Genomic DNA, 20,945 nt, shown 5'->3' with positions numbered 1-20,945 from the left:
AGCGAATGAATCAACAAACAAAATGTTGAGAAAACATGAGGCTATAGTTAGGTTTTAATTTCAATATTTTATAAATGCTAGAATATTCCACAGGGTGATGCAAACTTGAGGAAAAAAACACAGTTTAATTCGTACATCCGGTATACAATGAAAATTTACCTGTTTAGCAACCATATTATTATAACGATATTGTCAAGAAATAAGGCTATAACATATTAAAAAAATCACTTAAATCGGGCAACAGGTTTAGTATCTACAAACTTGTATAGTATCTACAAAATTACTTCCGTTGGTTTAATTGGTTAAATTGTCAACTGTCGCAGAACTAATGATGTTAGGTATTGTTATTTACACTGAAACTGGTTTCCTAACTTTTACTCGAAGATTTGTTTTGCGGAGAAAGCTGTTACATTAATATTTTTAAAAAATAATTATTATTTGTAATTTACCCACAACCCTTAAATAAATATAGAAACATGCATGATACATTTAATGTACAATGGTATAAAACCATGGACATATAAATAAAGATATAATAAATCTTTATTTATACGTCCATATATAAAACTCATCACAATTTATTTGTTTAAATTTCATTTATTTTGTGACCGTGGTAATTCCCATTTCTGCAGTAATCACAAACTGAAAAGTCTTTAAAAAAAGAATAGATGCTTAATAAACTTATTTTTAAATTTGTCTATAATCAATGTCTATTTTGATGAGTTCTATCATTTTTTCTTGTGGTATTTAAAAAATCTTATATTGCGAGATAAAATACAGTATAAAATACAAATTTAAAAGTTTATGTCTCCGTATTCACAGACGGTACGGGCTGTTTACAAAAATCTTGTTTCGAAATAGGGTTCTATAAATAATCTTTCAGGTTCGGACATTTGCTGCGTAGCGATTTTGCGTAGATAAAATGATGGCATCATCCTGGGGACCGGGAATCTCAGACTAATTTCAGGTCCTAATTTATAACATTAAATAGCTTCTGTTGACGGGAAAAACAAAACAGAAAATGGGGTTTATGTAATAAGAGATAAGGTTGCTGTAAAAAATAACACATAAAAACAAAATAGGATTGTATAAGTACGCGAGGGAAGTGTGTTGTTCGCGAAAGCTGTTGTTTGTACGTAGAGAGATGAAAATAAAACCATACGTAATTGACCAATAGAACAATCTGACGGATATGTTAATACATTTTGACTGGTCCTACGAAGACTGTAGTAATAACTTAACTTATTTTGTATGTAATTGAGATAATTATAAAAATATATCTACAGCGTTACCAAAATTCATTAATCTATAAAATGGATGTTTAGGATAAAACATTGGATAAAACAGAAATGGCCGTAAGTGAATTTTGAATGGGTTACTATAGTTTTCGATGGAGATAGTTATAAAGTAATAAATACCATAATTATTTGTTTCTTAACTTTATTCATATAAAATACTATATTTTGAAGAAGTTACTGATCTTCGAGCTCGACTTTAGGACGTACATAACTCTTTGGATTACGATTTTTATAAAATCCATGGTAATTTGCTAGTATTACACAGCCACAGTAATCCTTTTAGCTTTTTTTCGATAATTAGTAATTGTGCATCATACAGTTTCGGTGGAAATTTGATGGTAGTAGAAGGCCGTTCTCTGCATTTTCGATTTAATTTTATGTCACAACTTTTAAAACCATCATCGAATTCGTATCTACACGTTATAGAATTTTGGTGTTCATGCGAAAATTTTATTTCTCGCCTTTTGCTAACTTTTATTGATTTTTTTTTTCGTTGTCAACTTAAATTTAAAAAAATTTCTTTAGACATTTCCGTAACATCATAAACTCTTTCTATAGTTTTAGCCATTGTGATTAATGTGACCCACTGTTCTGACACATATACAACCGATTGCCTTTTAAATCATGAATGTGTTGCTTGTGTGAGTCCATTTCAAAAGGTAAAAGAAATAATAAATTAGACTTACTCACAATCAATTTAATTTAACTAATCAGACAACCGGTTTCGCTTTCTACAATATGCAAAGCATCTTCAGGTCACGATACAAAGTTAATTAAATGCTGAAAATAATAAACCCATATTAGGGTGTTGTCTAATAAAGATAAAACAAAGATAGGTGATATAAATTGTATAAATTACAGTAATTATGTCAATATTACATGTCTGTGGTTTTTCAAAATGAATAAAATGTTTAAGCAGACAAGGTAAGACCCACAAATTGGTAAATTAGTCTATTAAACTGTAATGAATTACTAAATAAACAAATAAATAAAACATTACTTACATGCCGGTACTCTATTAATTGATGGTTGAAAGAACATGGTTTAAACTATCTTGTATTGTTGATTGGAGAACTCAAGTCAACTATTGTAATTGTTTAACAGTAAACGGGGAAGTTCTTGAGGAGATAGATTTTATCCAATGAAGTAGAGATAGGTAAATGTAATTGTTTGTTTGATGAAAGGAAAGGTTCTATACCATTAAGTTCTTTAAAGTTTTTTATATTTATTCTGGAGATATATTTATGAAATGTGTGTTATTTATTGAGATTTTTATTTTTGTTTTGGAAGGTGACAGTTGTGAGACAATGAATAAGAATGGATGTATAAATTGTGTGAATGTGCAATTATATTAGCTTGTAATTATCAAATTTCTTTGATAAAGTTATGTTGCAATATATGGCAAATGGTTGTAAAGTCCAATATATAAAGTTAAAAATTAAAATTGAGACGGAGGGGGAGGATTTTAAAAGAACTAGAACTGACTTGAGTTCTCCAATCAACAATACAAGATAGTTTGAACCATGTTCTTTCAACCATCCATTAATAGAGTACCGGCATGTAAGTAATGTTTTATTTATTTGTTTATTTATTAATTCATTATAGTTTAATAGACTAATTTACCAATTTGTGGGTCTTACCTTGTCTGCTTAGACATTTTATTCATTTTGAAAAACCACAGACATGTAATATTAGCATAATTACTGTAATTTATATAATTTATATCACCTATCTTTGTTTTATCTTTATTCGACAACACCCTAATATGGGTTTATTATTTTCAGCATTTATTTAACTTTGTATCGTGACCTGAAGATGCTTTGCATATTGTAGAAAGCGAAACCGGTCGTTTGATTAGTTAAATTAAATTGATTGTGAGTAAGTCTAATTTATTATTTCTTTTACCTTTCGATTGCCTTTTCTTTGCATTTTCGCTAACAACGTGCATACTGTCACCCTCGTTCTTAGTGTGGCCTTTTTCCAGAAATCTGTGAACAATATCAATGTAAAAATATGCAGCAGCAAAAACAAACATCGAAAATACAAAAAAAATCCTATTTTGTCCCCCACAGTTGTCTGAGTAGAATATTATCGATTTAATACTATGTTTAGCCTGAGATGTAAAAATTTCCAGAGGCAACTGGCAATTTCATTTGGACTTCTTTTAGCCACCTGCTCATGCTAGACATAGCAGTAACCCTAATTATTTCCAACATCACAAAACTGTAAAGCTATATGTAGAGTATTTGCTTAGGTAGTAAAAATTACTTAATCGATGTCGCGCAACAGGATGAGCAGGTAATAAAACCGCCAATAAAACGGCGCTGTACACAGAGCCTCGATTCCTTCAGACCATTCAAAACCATTTTCATGGCACCTTTAATCGTTGGAGCTCGCGGAACTTGGTGTCAGTCGAATTCTCTTATCAGGGGAATTTTAAACCTTTCTAGGTTCGACGTCCGCAATTTTATCACAAAGGCAATTCAAGGTAGTATCCATATTCATAGTCATTCTATGAGGTCCTAACATAAATGACTTATGAGAATTTCACTTCGAGTATATATACCGGCTTCTTTCCTATCGTGTGGTCTACGTTCGTCTTTGTTTGTGTTGTCTTCTATGTCATGTTTATATCCCATTTTACTTCTTTATCATTACTATTTTTTAATTTGTAAATGTTTTTTAATAACTTTCCTATAGTTATATATGCTAATTTTTTCAAGACCTGCGATTTGGCTTGGCGAAACTAGTAAGTGCAGAGGGGGGTGGTGGATTCTCGAGCGATAAGTAATCTTGCCAAATATCGGGCCATACGCTTCTGGTCTGTTGATTTCCGGATCGTAACGGGGAGGAACAGACCAGCAGGATCAGGTCGGTTTTCGGATGGCGAGGGTTGGGTTGCATGATGATTGTAGCCACCCAACCGGCATCGCCCGGTCTGTAAACTAAAAGAGGTTATGGCTCCACTCTGATAGACAAAGGCTAAAACCTTTTGAAGACCAAAGCAAGATACACACAAGCACGTATCATTAAGTGCAAGCTGTTTGTCTATGTTTTTAAGTTTTTGTTAACTTTTTTGTTTTTGATATGGGACTCGTATTTTTCGACCAATTTTGCTTTTTCAGCATCTCCAGCCATATTAAAAACAGAACAAACAGTACACTGGTCCTTTTTTGGTTTAAAGAACATAATATTGAACTGTTCATTGAAAATATCTCTATACTGGCGTGACATGGCAACTGTAGTAATGTTATTTTGTTCACAATACCTGTTATACAATCGGTACATTTTCTGAATATTTAGCCCTTCTTCAAGGTACATTTTCGTCATATTCTTACGCGTATAATGGAAAGGTACTACAGGAAACTGATTTATGTGATTTTTTACGTTGTCTATAGGTTGTAGTTATAGTTTATGTGGTCTGTTAGTATGTTTTTCACGTTTATCTTCCTCCAATGATCTACCACCTTGCAGTTTTCTTAATGCTGTAGTGATCCAAGTTTCTGCCGTTTAAGGTTTTCAAGAATATAGTTTTGTAAACACGTTGTGTTTCATTGCGAATGTAGAAAGTAATATTCTCTGTAGAGAGTAATTTCTTCGAGGCCGTTGTTCTGCCTAACAGTTACTTGTTTTTTGGTAACCTGACTGCCATGACGAGCAATAAAATTCCCCTATCTCGTATAACCATTTTTAACTTCCAAATCCAGTGAAAAAAGGTCTCTATCTTCTCTAACTATTTAAGTAGCACAATTTAGTCTACGCATGGTGCACCTATGTGTCTTCATTTAATTTTAATACCTTTTCGATTTTCCCAGTTTTCGAAGTCACAGATTTTGGTTTGTTTTAGATTTTTATCCACCCACTCACTAACGTTTCCAATTCTTTTCCTATTTACTCTCTTTATATTGCCGCTGTTGCTTCTCTTTCTATTTGTGGTTGCCTTAGTTATATTCTTATTAGTTTCAGTTATTACTTCAGAGATGTTTTGCTGTTCTGTAGGAATGTATTTGGGTCAGTATCAGAGTCTGCATGAAATGGTTCCTTATCGCTTTCCCTCTCAATTATTTCATTTTCATTTCCATTGGTTTCATTCTCTTCTAAGCTTACTGAAATTAAACACAAGAGGTAAATATGTAATATTTTTCACTGGTCTGGTCTTTGTTGGACTGGTCTTTGTTGGACCAGTTAATTTGTAATAATTCATTTGAAATATAACTGTGTACTATTAATATGAATTTATTTAATATTAGTCATTACGAAGTTCTAAATTGCATATTCAGCCATCATTTAATAAACCTTCATTTTCTAAACAAAACACAAAAAAATAAATTCTTAAAGTTTAGCAAAATAATATACAGTGTTGACGTCTTTGACATCTTTTGTAGTTTTGGTATAATAGATCAGGATACCGAGCCAGCGCTGAGAGCGTGATACCGAGCGGAGCGGAGAAACTGTAGCGATTCACGTGCGCTTCCAAGCTTCTTGGAACTTACAATAAAATAAATCTCTTCACTGGAGAGGTAGACGCGTTTTGTGTAAAACATTCTTATAAAAACAGTTATTCTTATATAGGTATTTATTGTCTATTTCTGCATCTCATTACCAGTGGCACAATACTAGACAGTGTGACAGCGTGACAGTGTTAGTTTAATTAAATTAAGTGTTAAATACTTAGATCAATCAAAAACATACAGTTAGACCACGAAGCAGGAGAAGCGAGGGAGCAAGTAAACGTGTCTGTACCAGGCCACCAAAGGATGTTCACGAGCAAATCGACTGGTCCAACGAAGACTGTAGTAACTTAAATTTTCCACTTTTTAGTAAATAGTGCAAAACAATAAAACATAATGATTTCTTCTATAGTATCTCCCATTTATGAAAAACTACCGTAGAACATCGTCATATCTTGAGTTTTAGTTGTTATCCGAGGCGATAACATCAGATATCGTACCATGGTTTACTACGGTGTTCGTCGCTAGTTTAAGGTTATGTTTAAAAGTCTAGTTTTGTAGATGAGGAAGCATTCCATGCAGACTGCGATACTGACCCAAATTACATTCCGATAGAAGAGGAAAACATATCTGAATTAATAATTAAACTTAATAAGAACATAATTGAGGCAGCCACAAATAGAAAGAAAAGAAGCAGGGGCAATATAGAGAGAGTAAGTAGGAGAGCAATTAGAAACGTTAGTGAGTAGGAGGATGAAAAATCTAAAACATTGAACATTGAAATCGAAAAGGCATTAAAATTTAAGGAAGATAAATAGGTGCATCATGCGCAAACACATGTAGACTGAAATGTGCTACCAAAATAGATTAAGAAGATGGACACCTTTGTTTCAATGAATTTTGAAAGTTAAAAGATCATACGAGAAAGTGGGATTTTATTGCTCGTCATGTGAGACAGGTTGATAAAAAACACATAACTATTAGTGCAGAATGATAAAAACTAAAAGATGGTGGATAATTAGACCACATAACCTATAGAAAACTAAAAAAAAATCGATTAAATTAGTTTCCTGTAGTACCTTGCCATTATACGCTTAAGAGTACGAAGAAGTTGTACCTTAAACAAAGGCTAAATATCCAGTAAGTGTATCGATTTACAACGACTATTGTGAACAAAATAATATCACTATAGTTGCCAAGTCAGGTTAATAAAGAGATATTTTCAATGAACAGTTTAATACTGGGTTCTTTAAACGAAAAAAGGACCAGTGTACCGTTTACCGACAGTAAAACAAAGAAGGTATTAGAAACTTAAAAGACATGGACAAACAGCTTAGATGAAATTATAAGAGTTTGTGTGTGGCTTGCCTTGACTTTCAAAAGGTTTCAGCCACTCCTTTGTCTAACGTAAGTGATTTTTACTACAATAGCAAATAATCTACATATAACTTTACAGTTTATAACGTTGGAAATAATCAGGTTTTACTGCTGTCTGGCATGAGCAGGTAGCTAAAAGGGGTTCAAATGAAATTGCCGGTAGTCTCTGAAAATTTTTAGATTTCAAGGCAAAGCATTAAACGTGTTAAAACGATAATGTTCTACTCAGACAACTGTGGAAGACTGTTTTCGATGTTTGCTTTTTCTGCTGAACATTTTCACATTGATATTGTTCACAGATTTCTGGAAAAAGGCCACACCCAGAGTGAGGGGACAGTATGCAAGAAAGTGCAAAGGATGAATTAAGATGCAAAACTGCAAATTAGATCACTAACTTCTTCAAAATGTAGTATTTTATATAAATAAAGTTGAGAAGCAAATAATTCTGGTATTTATTACTAAACTCATTCAAACGTCACGTATTACCGTTTCTCTCTTAAATCTGTTTTACTCTTGTAAGATCATTATTAAAAGTATCACTTAATGCTATAACAACATTCATTTTATAGATTAATGCATTTTGATAACGATGAAAATATATTTTTGTAATTATCTCAATTGAGTAAAAAAATGGGTTACTACAGTCTTAGTAAAACCAGTCGAAATGTAACGGCGGCAAAGAGGGTACATTCTTTCATCAATTATTTATTTTGTTCGCGTGCATAAGCAAATACCCGAATAGCAAAAATACTCCTTTATCCGTTCACTTGTCGCTTTTTTAAAGCGAAGCTTCTATAGTGGCGTTGTATTTTAGTTTTTTATCTATAGTGAAATCCTGAGGCGAGCATCAGAACAAACAGAACACAACAAACAGAAAAATAAAGGATCGATGCTAAAATTCGGTTCGTAACGATTGTTTCCATTTGCTCCTCAGAAATCGTCTTCAAAGTAATAATATTCTAGATCTAATTAAAATTTTACTCGTATACTACAACTTTTAAAAAACTTCCATTTTATTTGGCTGTAATATATGGATATACTATCTTTATATCCTTAGTTTATTTAGTTTCAGTTAACTTTTATATGCCACTGAAAACAGTTCTTTATGGTAATATTATTTCTTTATTTGAATTTGTTGTTTTCAAAATTCCAAAAAAAATTGTTTGGTAAAAATTAAAGAGAAATTATTGCGAAAGTAAAGCTTTGATTGCGACTATCCCGTAAACTACACCAAACTTTTCGAGTGTATCGAGTTCGAATAATGGTTTTTGTATCATAAATCATTCTTCTGCAGCCAGGAAACAATCGATCACTAAAGGGGCTATTCGATTTCTGCCAAACCTACCGTAGAGTAATAAAAGATTATTTTTTTAGTATAAATGTTATTAAGTTCAATGTCGAGATGAAAATAAACACATTTTGTAGAGACTATACTATTTTTTGATACATGTATATAACAAAATATAACCAAAATATAAATATTTTTTTATTGTACTCTTTTCAGAGTAAGATTAAAATCTGTTCATTGATAGAACAGTGAGTAACTTAATTGCTATCCAAACTAATTAAACTTTTCTAAGCTAAAGTCTTACTCAGACAGATGATCCGAATTTCACAATAATTTTAGCAAGAGATCGAAAAACCACAGCTTCCAAAAAAAAAACACCACATATTTAACTTTTGATTATATAAAAATATATACTTCAACTGTAACACCCTTAAAAACCATTTTCTAGTTGATAAAAAACTAAAAATTACGAAACCTGAAGTTCAACAACAAAATGTGTTATAACAAATTTTTGAAACCGCCATTCTGTAAACTACGTATACTGAATTACAAAAGTTTTTCATATCAAGTGTCGATGTATATCCAAAAATGAATTACGTATAGTAATGAATTCGATTATAAAATTGTCATCTTAAATCCCTTGTATCTGTGTCAATGATCTATATAGTACAAATTTGTTACTTAAAATAAAAAATTCCATATGTTTGCACAAGTAATACAGAATAAAAAGCTAAATCAGATTGTAAAATGTCGTAACCCAAAATGCGCAATCTGATCGATACCACTCAATGAAACATGGCGAAAAACAAAATAAAGCCTTGTATTCGCAGTTTCATCAAAAATGCCGAACGTTCCGTTCGACTGATGGGGAACGCCGGTAAGTCTGCAGTAATAATCCTATTTAGATCTTTTACAGGAATAAATTTTAAAACAACCGGAAAAGCAAATTAAAAGAATAAAACTATGATGAAAAATCTTATTTAATTAGATTACTTACAATCTAATTAGATCTAGACTTAATTTCATCTATATTTTTAAAGAAATAACTTACGAAAGCTTCATCTTACATACTATCTGTGATGATGACCTTAACATACAATACATATTATATACAGGCTGTCCCCTTAAATCAGTCCACCTATATATTTGGCAATATTCATTAGCTTTTGTAAAAATGCTATAACAGCTCGATTTTTATTTCAAAGGAGTCATCTTTTAACGATTTATGTCGCCTGCATATGTACAGCGAGTGTACAGCTTTGGACCAGATGAAGCCGCAGATTAGAAAGTGACACACGTGTATCCCCTGGGACACACGTGTGTTCCACGCGGACGCTCTTATGACAAGTTGCTATGCAAGTAATCAGGGATAATGTGGTTTCGTAACTTATTATGTAATAAGTTTTTGTTTATCTGAAGAAACAATAAACGGAGAGATTTATTGAGACTTTGTAGTAAATATTGATCTAGTTTAATTGAAAACGTGCCACTCAACATATGTCAACGATTATGGCATTTACATGATAAAGCTTCTTCTTATCATAACGCACTTCACCTGGGTAAATTTCATGAGCAATTTCCAAACAGATAAAAAGAGAAGGACCCATTTATTGGCCAGTTAACTTACCAGAATTAAGTAAAATTGACTTCTTCTTCTGAGGCCATATTAAAGATGTAGGGTACCATAAACCTCCAATAACCATTGATAACATGAAGGTCAGAATTCACAAAGCATTTCATAATTTAATAAATGCTTACAAATTTAAGCAGATCATTTGAAAATTGCCTTTAACCCACCGTTACACGCGTCTTCTATTGTGACGTGGTTGCACGCGTATGACCGTCGCCCTCACCTACATCAATTCGACTTATTTCGAGGAAGAATTAATTTAAACATATATAAAACTAAAATGGGTTATACTCACATATCATAGAAAGTCTCATAAACCATTTTTTTATTATTTAACAAAACAAAAGTCATAAAATAATATAGATCAAAAGTATAAAAATGTCAAATACATACAGCAAAAATAATATGACAATACACAAAAGAAATAATCAATACACAAATGAAAAGTTTTAAAAATATTGCACAAATCTAAAAATAATAAATGCATCTACTCAGATTCTTCCTCCTCTATTTCCCAACAGGAATTACACAAAGTTTTTGTGTGTTCCTTACAAACTGGTCCTCTACAATTTGGCTTGCAGCATTTTGTCTGGGTTTTTCGGTTTTTCTTCTTAGGACAGTATGCACATTTATTAGATACTTGTTCCATTTCTACAGGATCTGCTTCATTTCGAATTCCCAAATAGTCCCTTATTTGCATTTGTAACAATACAGGGAGAGTTCTTATGTTCATTCGTAACATTTGATGTGGTCTAATCAGTTCTAAAGCCAGATTTTTTAGAAATTTACGTCGTGGTAACTCAATACTAGTATTTTCATAATAAATAATATGACAGTTTATGCCACAAATATTTAACATACTGAAGAAAATTGTAAGTGGCCATCTACAACTTATTCATGAAACTGAATATAGAGATTTTAATTTATCGACCACATCTACACCAGATTTGGTTTGGTTGTAAAATGTTAACACTTCAGGCTTTTTAGCATTACCTGTTTTATGGTCGATAATATCTTGATCGTGCAAAGTTGACAAAACTATAACATTTTTATTTTTCTTTGGTACGTAGGAGGTAAGTAAGCATTCTTTCCTAAAAGCAAACATAGATGTATTTTCGTTCCTTTCTTTCGTAGCGAGAAAAATTGTTGGTATCTCACGCTTGTTTTTTCTTAGAGTTTCCACTAGAGGCTTCTAGCATTTCATCCACTGTAGCATACTGTACTATTTCATAATAAACCTTACATTTTTCCACAAAACAGTCAAATACTTCTCGTATCGGCACCAGTTTGTCCGTTTTCCTACGCTCTTCTCTGTCGCTAAAATCATCAAATCTGAGTGCCCTTAGCAGAAGAAGAAACCGATTTTTCCCCATTGTTATTCGGAATATTACTGGCCCATCTGCAGTCCATAAGTCATCCACACTTAGATGAGCACTTTTCCAGGTCCCAGCGAAGTAAAGTAGTCCAAAAAGTGCTTTAATTTCGTCTAAAGTTGTGTCCATTGCGTCTCTTGGACGGGATATGTTTTGTCGAATTTTTGATATATATTTGTTTGTATATATAACAATTTTTTTAACAATGTCATCTGAAAAATATAAACTCTAACACTCAGATGGAATTTTCTTTTTTTTTTGCGGAACCTTTTACTCCACGTTTTTTGGTAAGGATAAATACGTAGGACTGCGTGATACACTAACGGGGAGGCAAGGAATATAGTCCCCCTCGTCTTCAGAACTTGCCGACATTTCACTATCCGTATTATAATTTTGTATCTCTACCTGATCAATTTCACTTCCTTCATTATCATCGAGGTTTTCCAAACTTTCGCTGTTTTCTTCATTTTCAATTTCAGCAAGCCACTGCAGTAATTGACGTTCTTTACGTGAAGCCATTTTACTAAAAATGCAAATTAAAATTAACAAAGGGTTCCTAACAAGAGCGCCCATATAGAAATTTGTAGGAAGGGGGGGGGCAGACGTGTATTTTTGTCAAAATGTTTGTCTATATATGTAGGTATAATGCGTATAAATATATAATATAATTTGTTATAATTGTATAATATAATTGTTCTTTCCCGAAAAGCTAGGGGTGCCACAGCCCCCCCTATGGGCGCCTATGGTCCTAACCTAACCTAAACCATAATATTTTAATTAAACTTACCCAAATATTAAACAAAAACCTAAAAGTTTCTTTGAGATAACACAAATGTGATTTCACCGTGATTGCATGCGCAGTGAGGAATACTCATACCTGAAGAGGTATGTCACTTCTTTTAAGTATCAGAACATACTGACCGCTTGAAATATTCTACAACTTTGTCATCCCCTCTCATGAACAATGATAAAGGCATTCCTTGGTGCTCAAGGTTATCGTATTAGCCAAGACAATTTAATTGGTTATAAATAAATATGGTGAGGTGTTCCCTCATAGCGCGTGTAACGGCGGGTTAAGCCGGTGTTGACGTTATGAAAGCTCATTTCCAACACCTTTTATACTGAAAATAACAATTTATTTAATCGTTTTATTCTTTTTTCTATGTTGCTTTAAGATATTTTGTAATAAATCCTTCTTATGAATTTTGATAATTTTTTAAAAACTATGGCTGAAACAGGTCGTTGCTTTTAAATTTAAAATAAAATACAGGATATTTTATTAAAAATAAAAACATATCTTTGATGTGGTACAGTATTATGGAAGACTCTGTACATTTGTAGCTAATTTTAAAATATGAAGCTTACAGCCACCTCCTATTTTTGTAAATATTTTTTTTTGTATCTGCTATAATAATAGACACAACGGACTTTGTCACAAACTTTGATCACCCTGTATAGTTATGGGTGATTATAGCGACTCCAACTATATCAAAATAGAAAATTATTTTAAAACGTTTACAAATAACTGTCTAACATATTCATTTCTGTTTTTAGTTCACCATGGCTCGTGTTCAACCTAATCCAGCTCTCCCACCGGGATATCGGCATCTAATGACCTGGAGAAGCTATTATCCCCCGTGCTAGCAAGCCTCTGATCAAGGCAGCCGCTGGATTAGCCTGACTTCTACCATGAGCAACTGTTTCACGTTCGTCTTTTGTGTCGAGAAGAACCTGGACGTACACGACAACAATCCTCAGCTCCAAGAACCAGCGGCGTACTCTTCTATATTTTGTACAATTTGTATATATGGAAAGTTATAGTAGTTTTTAAGTTCTAGGATTAAGAAAGGAAACTGAAAAGTACGTCACTGATAATGGTGATATTTTGGGCTTATCGATTGCTTTACTAACACTTATTGTTTTTGTTTTTAAACCCTCTGGTTGTAGATTTTTAAGCGTTGAAGAGCAATATTTAATGATTATAGGAAAGTTAGGTTTAGAGAAGTTATTTTCAATACTAGATATTTACAATTTTGGGTACCTTCCTGTAATTACGGTTACTAGGGGTGCTTATGATATACCAAAAATTACTTTAGTGATCTGAAAGGTATTAAGCATGACTTTATCTATATTTCTACGAAGTATAAGTGGTTTTTTGTACAAAATAAACACGCTCTTAACAAGATTTTGAACAAAGGTTATTTACTTTTTGGTTGGGCAGTAAATTTAAGCAATACAATGTATATTATATTATATAAACATTCCTTGACAAAATAAGGACAGTTTCAACAAATTTTTATTGAATTTTAAAACCCACCATGTAAAATATGCACATCCTATAAACGAACAGATAGTAGATAGTGTTTTGGTAACGACCTTACTATTTAATTTGTTATAAATATGCATGTTGCGTTGTTCTATTCTTTCTACTTTCTGTTACCCTAGTAAATTTTATTGGGTATAACATTATGAATAGAATGATGGCTTTTCACATTTATTCCTCCGCTGTGTTTGTTTCTTTATTCAAGCAGTTTATTATTACCAATGTACAAATCTGGTTTAATATATTATAATATCGTCATATTGTCATGTGCAACATATACTATTATTCCATTTTGTTTGGTCCAATATCCACTAGTTTATTTTCTGTACCTACATAACATTTCTTCTAATGTCTTCAGTTTTTATTATATATTTCATGTTTCCTGTTATTCTTTACAATACTGTCATCTTCGCTGTCTTTCATAGCATCTCTCTTTTAGCTGTATAGGATTTTATTTATGTTCCACACGACTGTGTTGATGTTATTGTGGCTGCATAAATTTATCTTAGTTATACAGGGTGTCCAAAAACTCTCCTGACGAACGAAAAATAGACAGAATAAATTCCTTAAATAAGTATAAGACAGTTTAACTTAATTCACCTAGTCCGAAAATGTTTCCTAAGGAAGTTAGAGCTCTTTGAAGATGAAGCTTTACTTAGATTTTTTTAAATACCTCCAGAATGCTTCTATTTAGAAAAAAGAAAACTGGCACAATTTTATATCCTCCAGAGTTAAATTTGTTTCATTAATTGCAAATTTATAGCACAGGTCATAGGCGTCCGTTTTGGGTAGGTCAACGGTTATTTTAACGTATAACTTTCTTGTCTTTAACTTTTAAGCATTTCTGTTATTAGATAATTAAATTTGCAGGTATTCTAGTACTAAAAGGTACTAGTACTTTAAATCTGTTGGATATACCGTTTTCTATTTAAAAATTTTTAGTTTTTTCTTCATGAAAGTTAAATTACGTTAACAAATTCGAATTAAAACAAAATTGTATTTAAAGGTTATTAAAGTATTTCCTTACGATGGAACGAAACTAACACAAAAAAAAGTTCAAAGATAGATAGTTACAAAAGATGCTTGATGTGATGGCCATTAGTCTCTATGCATAAACTTGCCCCTTTGCTTAGTTAACGCCGGATTCTTGAAAATATTCCAACAATTTCTAAATTCGTTGCAAGTATCTTGTATCCTTAGCCAAACTTGTGCACGGTTTTGCATCATCTGAACAGAATAAACAAATGCTCTTATTAACCTTAAATACAATAATCGCAAGGATTTAAATCCGGCGACCTTGCTGGCCAAGAAACTGGACTGCCTTTTCCAATCCAGTGGTATTCGTAGTTATTATCAAGAAGGTCTCGTACATTCCTGCTAAAGGCAGCGTGACAGCCGTCATGTAGAAACCATAAGTTTTTCTGAGTATTTAAAGGCACATTAACAAATTAGGTAAAGCATTTTTCAGGAAATGTAAATAATCAGCACCATTTAAACCAGCCGGCAATTCCACAGGTACAAGTAGATAATCATCAACTACTCCTGTCCAGACGTTTATGCTAAACCTATTCTGATGCTTTAATTCTTGAACAACGTGAGGATTGCCACCAACGTACGAATAATAATATGTATTTTGTAAATTAAAACTTCTATTATTTATGAATGTGGCTTTGTCGCAAAACAAAAAGTGTCTAAAAAAAACTTATTTTTAATTTTTCTAATTTGGAATCATTTATCGAATCCTCTACAAGCAGTAAAATCTTCTTGTAGCAGCGCTTGTACCTTTGTAAAATGAAAACGATATAAATTTTCGTTGTATATAATCTTTACTACGGAATATTTTGAAGTTGTAAGATACATGGCAGATAGTCTTCGAACGCTAATTTCTGGATTTTCCCCAACTTCCAATAAAATAATATCTTCATGTACTGCTGTTACATCATTATGTCCAGCCCTATTTCATTATTTTTTGGGGCCACTGAACCTGTTATTCTTAATCGTTGATGAAGAGCTGTAAATTTTGAGGGGGTGGGATGACCACAATTAAAAATTTTTTCAGCGTATATACGTTGTGCTGCTCGAGCGTTACACCTCATTTCGCCAAAATACATACCAGCATTCCTCAGTAGTAAATACAATTTTTGTTGAATGTGTTGTGTTTGAATGACACAAAGTATGTTGTAAGTTATATTTCTGTTGACAGTTCAAAGCCAACTAGTGCAAAAAATATTTATATTAATTTCATGACGAAAAAAGGAAAAATTTTTAAATCGATTTTTCTAGAAAACGGTATATCATACCTACTTAAAGTAAGAGTACCTTTTAGTACTAGAATACCTAAAAAAATAATATTCTATTATCACGAATGTTTAAAATTGAAAGACAAAAAAGTTGTGAGTTAAAATAACCGCTGACCTACCCCAAACGGACGCTTCTGACTGGTACTAGAAATTTGCAATTGACGGAATCTATTGGACTTTAGAAAGTAAACAATTGTACCAGTTTTCGTTTTTCTAAATCTAAGCGTTCTGGAGTTATTAAAAAAACTAATTACAAAGTGCCGTCTTCAAAGATCTCTAGCTCACTCAGGAAGCATTTTCGGACTTGGTGAATTGTTTTAAATTGTCTTAAAATTATCTAAGAAATCTCCGGTCTTCGTTTGTCAGGAGAGTGTCTGGACACCCTTTAATGTGACTGTCTTGCCATCGTCATATTAAATGTATTTACCATCTTTGTATAGAGCACGATATAATGTCCCTGTCATTTCATTACCTATTTCTAAAGGTACTGAAATGGTCCGTCTATTAGGTATGACTTGAATATTGATGTTTCGATAGATGTTTTATATTGTTTTGTGTTGTATAAACGATTAAATCCATGTTTGTTTCTCTTTTATGAGATAAAAATACTATTCTTCTCAGTAATTGGCTTTGTGTCAAATATTGCATCTGTAATGATCTTTTCGTACAAAATTCATATGAGAAATTCATATGTACAGATTTAAATTCTGGTAATTTAAAGTAATTTAAATTATAAACAGGACAAATATATTCTTAGGTGAGGTAGATCTATAAACACAAAAGATAAATACAAAATATTCGATCTATATAATATAGAAAGCATCTAAAATTGTACTACTTGAGGAAGACGTGGCCTTGAACATTCTAGCACCTTGAACGTAGGCAACTAACAAGTCGAGATGTGTGTTTGCTTCTTTGTGTTTTTGTTTTATTTATGTTGACCTGATAAAATTCAATAGCCAAAACTATGAAGAATAAAGAGGTTGTTTCGAGAAAGCCTTAAAAATTTTAAGAAGTTATCAAAATATCTAATGATTTCAAATAAATATAATTTGGGTGATATAAATGTCTTTTGTTTACATTTTTATTCTCTTTTATCTAATGCTGTTCTATGCATCTTTATTAGTGTTGAACACAATGTAATTGCATTATGAAGTTATAATTTTATTTGTGTTACTGGCATAATAAAGCCTTAATGAAACTTAATGCATTTAAAAACATCATTGCAAATCAATAAAAAAGATAAATGAGATCTCTTAATAAAAAGGAGTAAAAGATGTCCAAAAAAAAGTAAATAAGTTGTTGTTCGGCGTCTACATGCCTTGAAATAATATACGTAACAAAGGGATGATATTAGTATTAAAGTCCGTCGCTAACCAGGGATCAGTAAGGTACTGCTTGAACTGGTAAAGTCCAGCCAATTATATACAAGGTGCATCAAATAAAAGTTCACAAATTACTTTAGGCATAGCAAAGAATTTATATAGAAGGTTTTAACGTAGGCCTACTTACGTTTATCGAAAAAAAAAAAAAATTAAGGGCATGAATTGATTTGTTCTTTACAAAATACGTGATACATTTAGTCATCTAATCAAAAAATTACATATTCGCATTTACGAGCAACAAATACACTCAGATACAAAAAAAAAGCAACGGAGAAAACTTTGATCAAATTCAAAGTATTTCAATTTTTTTATTTTTAGCCCTATTTTGATGATTTCTTTAGCAGACTGTGTATAAATTTATAAACTTTAATTTAGTATAGTGAGTTTTTTAATAAAAATTTGTATTTGACTTATTATACGGGGGTTAATCGAAAAATGGTTTCTTATCCTAACTTTAAAACATCCTGTGGAATAATTCCGTTAGCGTATTTTTGCAAAACGTAGTTTTTCGATTGCAACCATGTCTTCTTAGTATTATGTTTTTTGTTTTATGTGAAAATATGGATTGGTTTATTTTTAGGTGCGAAATGACTTTGATATCGACATCCTAGAAGCACTGTATTTAAATAATGATTAAAAACACCGACATGATGTTGGTTTTAATAAACAATGATAACAATAAAAAAACAAAAAAAAAACAACTTAAATGTAACTTAACCTAAGTAAGCAAATAACAAAGAAAAACTACTAAAAATAACTTAATACTTTGTATTGCTTCCCCTAGCCTTTATAACTGCCTGTAAACGTCGGCTGTCTATGAGGTTGCGAATATCATCTTGCTGGATGTTTTGTCATTCCTCTTCTAGAGCCAAGCGAAGTTGGGCCCAGTTGCTAGTCTGCAACTTTGCAAACTAAATTCGTGTAATCTTCGACGAACTATAAGCTTTTCACTAAATTATTCTTTTTTAGATTTAGATTTTGGTTCTTTTCGTTTTTAGAGAATTATATAATTCCATCATTTCTATAGTTTCATAAATAACTCAGTTGGCTAGTATCAATCATTTGGACAACGTCCATTTTTTCGAGTGAGGATATGTCATCTGTCAGTTCCTTTGAAGGTTAGTTTCAATGGACCGTGGAAGTGATGACGTATATTTTATTGACATCTGTCAGTTTCACTTTCCAAACAAACCTTGTTTAGTGTGGATAATTTCTATTTTTCGTTATTTTTTCATTTTTTTTACAGAACCTTTCCGATTTTTGCAATATCTAAGTATTCTAATACTTACTACAACAATTTTACAAGGTTGTGTAAATAATAAAGCATGTTGTTTTATAAAAATAGCAATAAAATGCATGTATCAATAAAGTAAGGTTAGAATGTCTTTAATTTAAACTTTTAAACTATATTTCATAGAAATAGAACACTGAATTATGATGGTATTATCGTAAAAACACTATACTTAAAAGAAAAAGCAGCAAAGGAAGCAAAATGTTAACTTTATAGAAATTTAAAAAGTCTTGAGATTGGACATTTCAACTTTTGTTTGGAAAGTAATTGACAGTTGTGACGTCACACTTCCACTGTCCATTACTTTTAAGATGTCTTCAGTGATAATGTTTCGGTCGGACTCAAAACGTCCTGAAACTTTAAATCATTAAAAATATTTTCTTTAATTGTAAGTTTAATTTTATAAACTTTACAACTTCTTTAATATCATTTTCATGTAAAGGTTGACTTGCGACTTGGTAAAGACTTCTTGCTACATATATCATTTATTTATTAATGATTTGCTTTTAAATTAATAAAAGTAATAGGTTGTCCTAATAAAAATAACTAGTAAAATTTCCATAACCGCATTTTAAATCATTAAAATAACAAAAACAAAAGAAAACTTTTAAATATTTAATAATTTTTACATACAGAGTAAAAACACAATGATATAGGAATAAAAAATGTAATTAGCTTTTAATGCAATAATAAATGTAATTTTTGGCAACTTTATATGTTTCGTTTAGAAATATAAATAAGTTCTTTAGTTTTTCATGTCTTACATTTTTATAATTTAATATTTACGATATTTTAATTATAATAATTTAGACTTCACGTTTATTTTGTAAAGAATACTACAATTTATGACTAAATATTTTGGCTAGTGAAATTAAAAGTAGCTATTTAGCTAGAATTTTTTCCCTCTATACAAGGGATCCTTAATATGTTATTCACTAGTTGATAGTGGCCTTGAAATTTTACCCATGCCTCTATAATATTATATTTACATAATCATAAATTTGCAGTTAAACAATTACACCTAAGGTACGTTATTGTTTGAACATAAAGCCCTTTGTACAATGTATTTACTCTATATTATTGGGAATAAAATGGTTTGAGACTACGCAGTTGTTTTATTTGTTATTAATAATGTTAAAATGATGAACAATTTATAATACTTTTGTTTTTTGCCTTTACCGATGTTTATATATTTTTTGCTCGAGTTCCCCATCGGGCGTTTCGTCAAGTGTCGTATAGGGGTACCTTCCAGTTATCTGAGTACCGAGAAAATGAAAAACTCAGGGGCGGACCAAAAAACTAGCCATAGAAATAGGCAGCTGAATTACCACAACTAAGCAGAGATCAAATGGATCAGAAGTAGTGTAAAACTTATTATCAAGCAACACAATAGTGTTAAATATAAAACCAGTGTATGTACAGCAATGCCGAGAAAGCAAGGAGAAATGACTTCTTCTTTTTGTGCCATATTAGGTCTTACCAACGTTGGTAATTCTATTGGAGCATTATTCGTGGTCTTCAGCCGGTTAAAATAGTTGGCACTGCATATTTCTGTCTAATAGCTAATATTCTTAAGCCATGACTTTCATCCTTCCAATTCCTACGCAGTCCTTAATGTAACCTTTCACCTCAAGAATTACTGGTCTCCCCTAATGTACACTAGGTATTAAATTTTCTTTATTTTAATTGTATTAAATAACTCACTAACGGCATTTGATCAATTTAACATAGCTGCGTTGGTCTGCATCGCTGACCACGGTATTCAGAGCATTATTTTACGGAACCATATCTCAAACGCCTCTAGGCGATTGATAGCCTTCAGAGTCCAGATCTTGATGCGATGTAACAACACTGACCAAATATAGCATTTTATTATTATTTGACATCATTTTAGGTTGAAGCTTTAGTTACAGATGAATTATTTTATTTTTAGAAACGTTGTGCCAGCCGCCTTAATTCTGCATTTGATCTCTCTACTTGGGTCTAGTTGGACTGTAATGTAGCATCTCAGATGTTTAAAGTGAGCAACTTTTAATGTTTAATTGAGATATCTATAGGAAAGCATTATTGTGAAGTTGACAACTAAATATGATTTTTTTCTTGAAGGCTCTATAGAATATTACATAAAATAACAGTGTCGTTAACATATCAAAGATTACTAATCAGTTCACCATTGATTCTCACTTCAAAGTGAATATAAAATTTTGCAATCTTTATCTTGCAAAGCAT

General features: G+C 31.6%; 1 long non-coding RNA gene across 1 annotated transcript in view; it reads left to right on the top strand.

Moving 5' to 3' along the window:
• The window catches only part of LOC140445455 (uncharacterized), a 107,434-nt gene extending 87,613 nt beyond the window's left edge, over nt 1-19,821 (top strand). The window contains exon 2 of the long non-coding RNA XR_011951397.1: nt 12,972-19,821. This is a non-coding gene — a long non-coding RNA (uncharacterized lncRNA). The remainder of the gene's footprint in view (nt 1-12,971) is intronic.
• The last annotated feature ends 1,124 nt before the right edge of the window (nt 19,822-20,945 follow it).

The sequence above is a fragment of the Diabrotica undecimpunctata genome, chromosome 7 (genome assembly GCF_040954645.1).
Source record: "Diabrotica undecimpunctata isolate CICGRU chromosome 7, icDiaUnde3, whole genome shotgun sequence".
Taxonomy (NCBI): Eukaryota; Metazoa; Arthropoda; class Insecta; order Coleoptera; family Chrysomelidae; genus Diabrotica; species Diabrotica undecimpunctata.
This window is presented reverse-complemented; position numbering and strand designations above follow the sequence as displayed.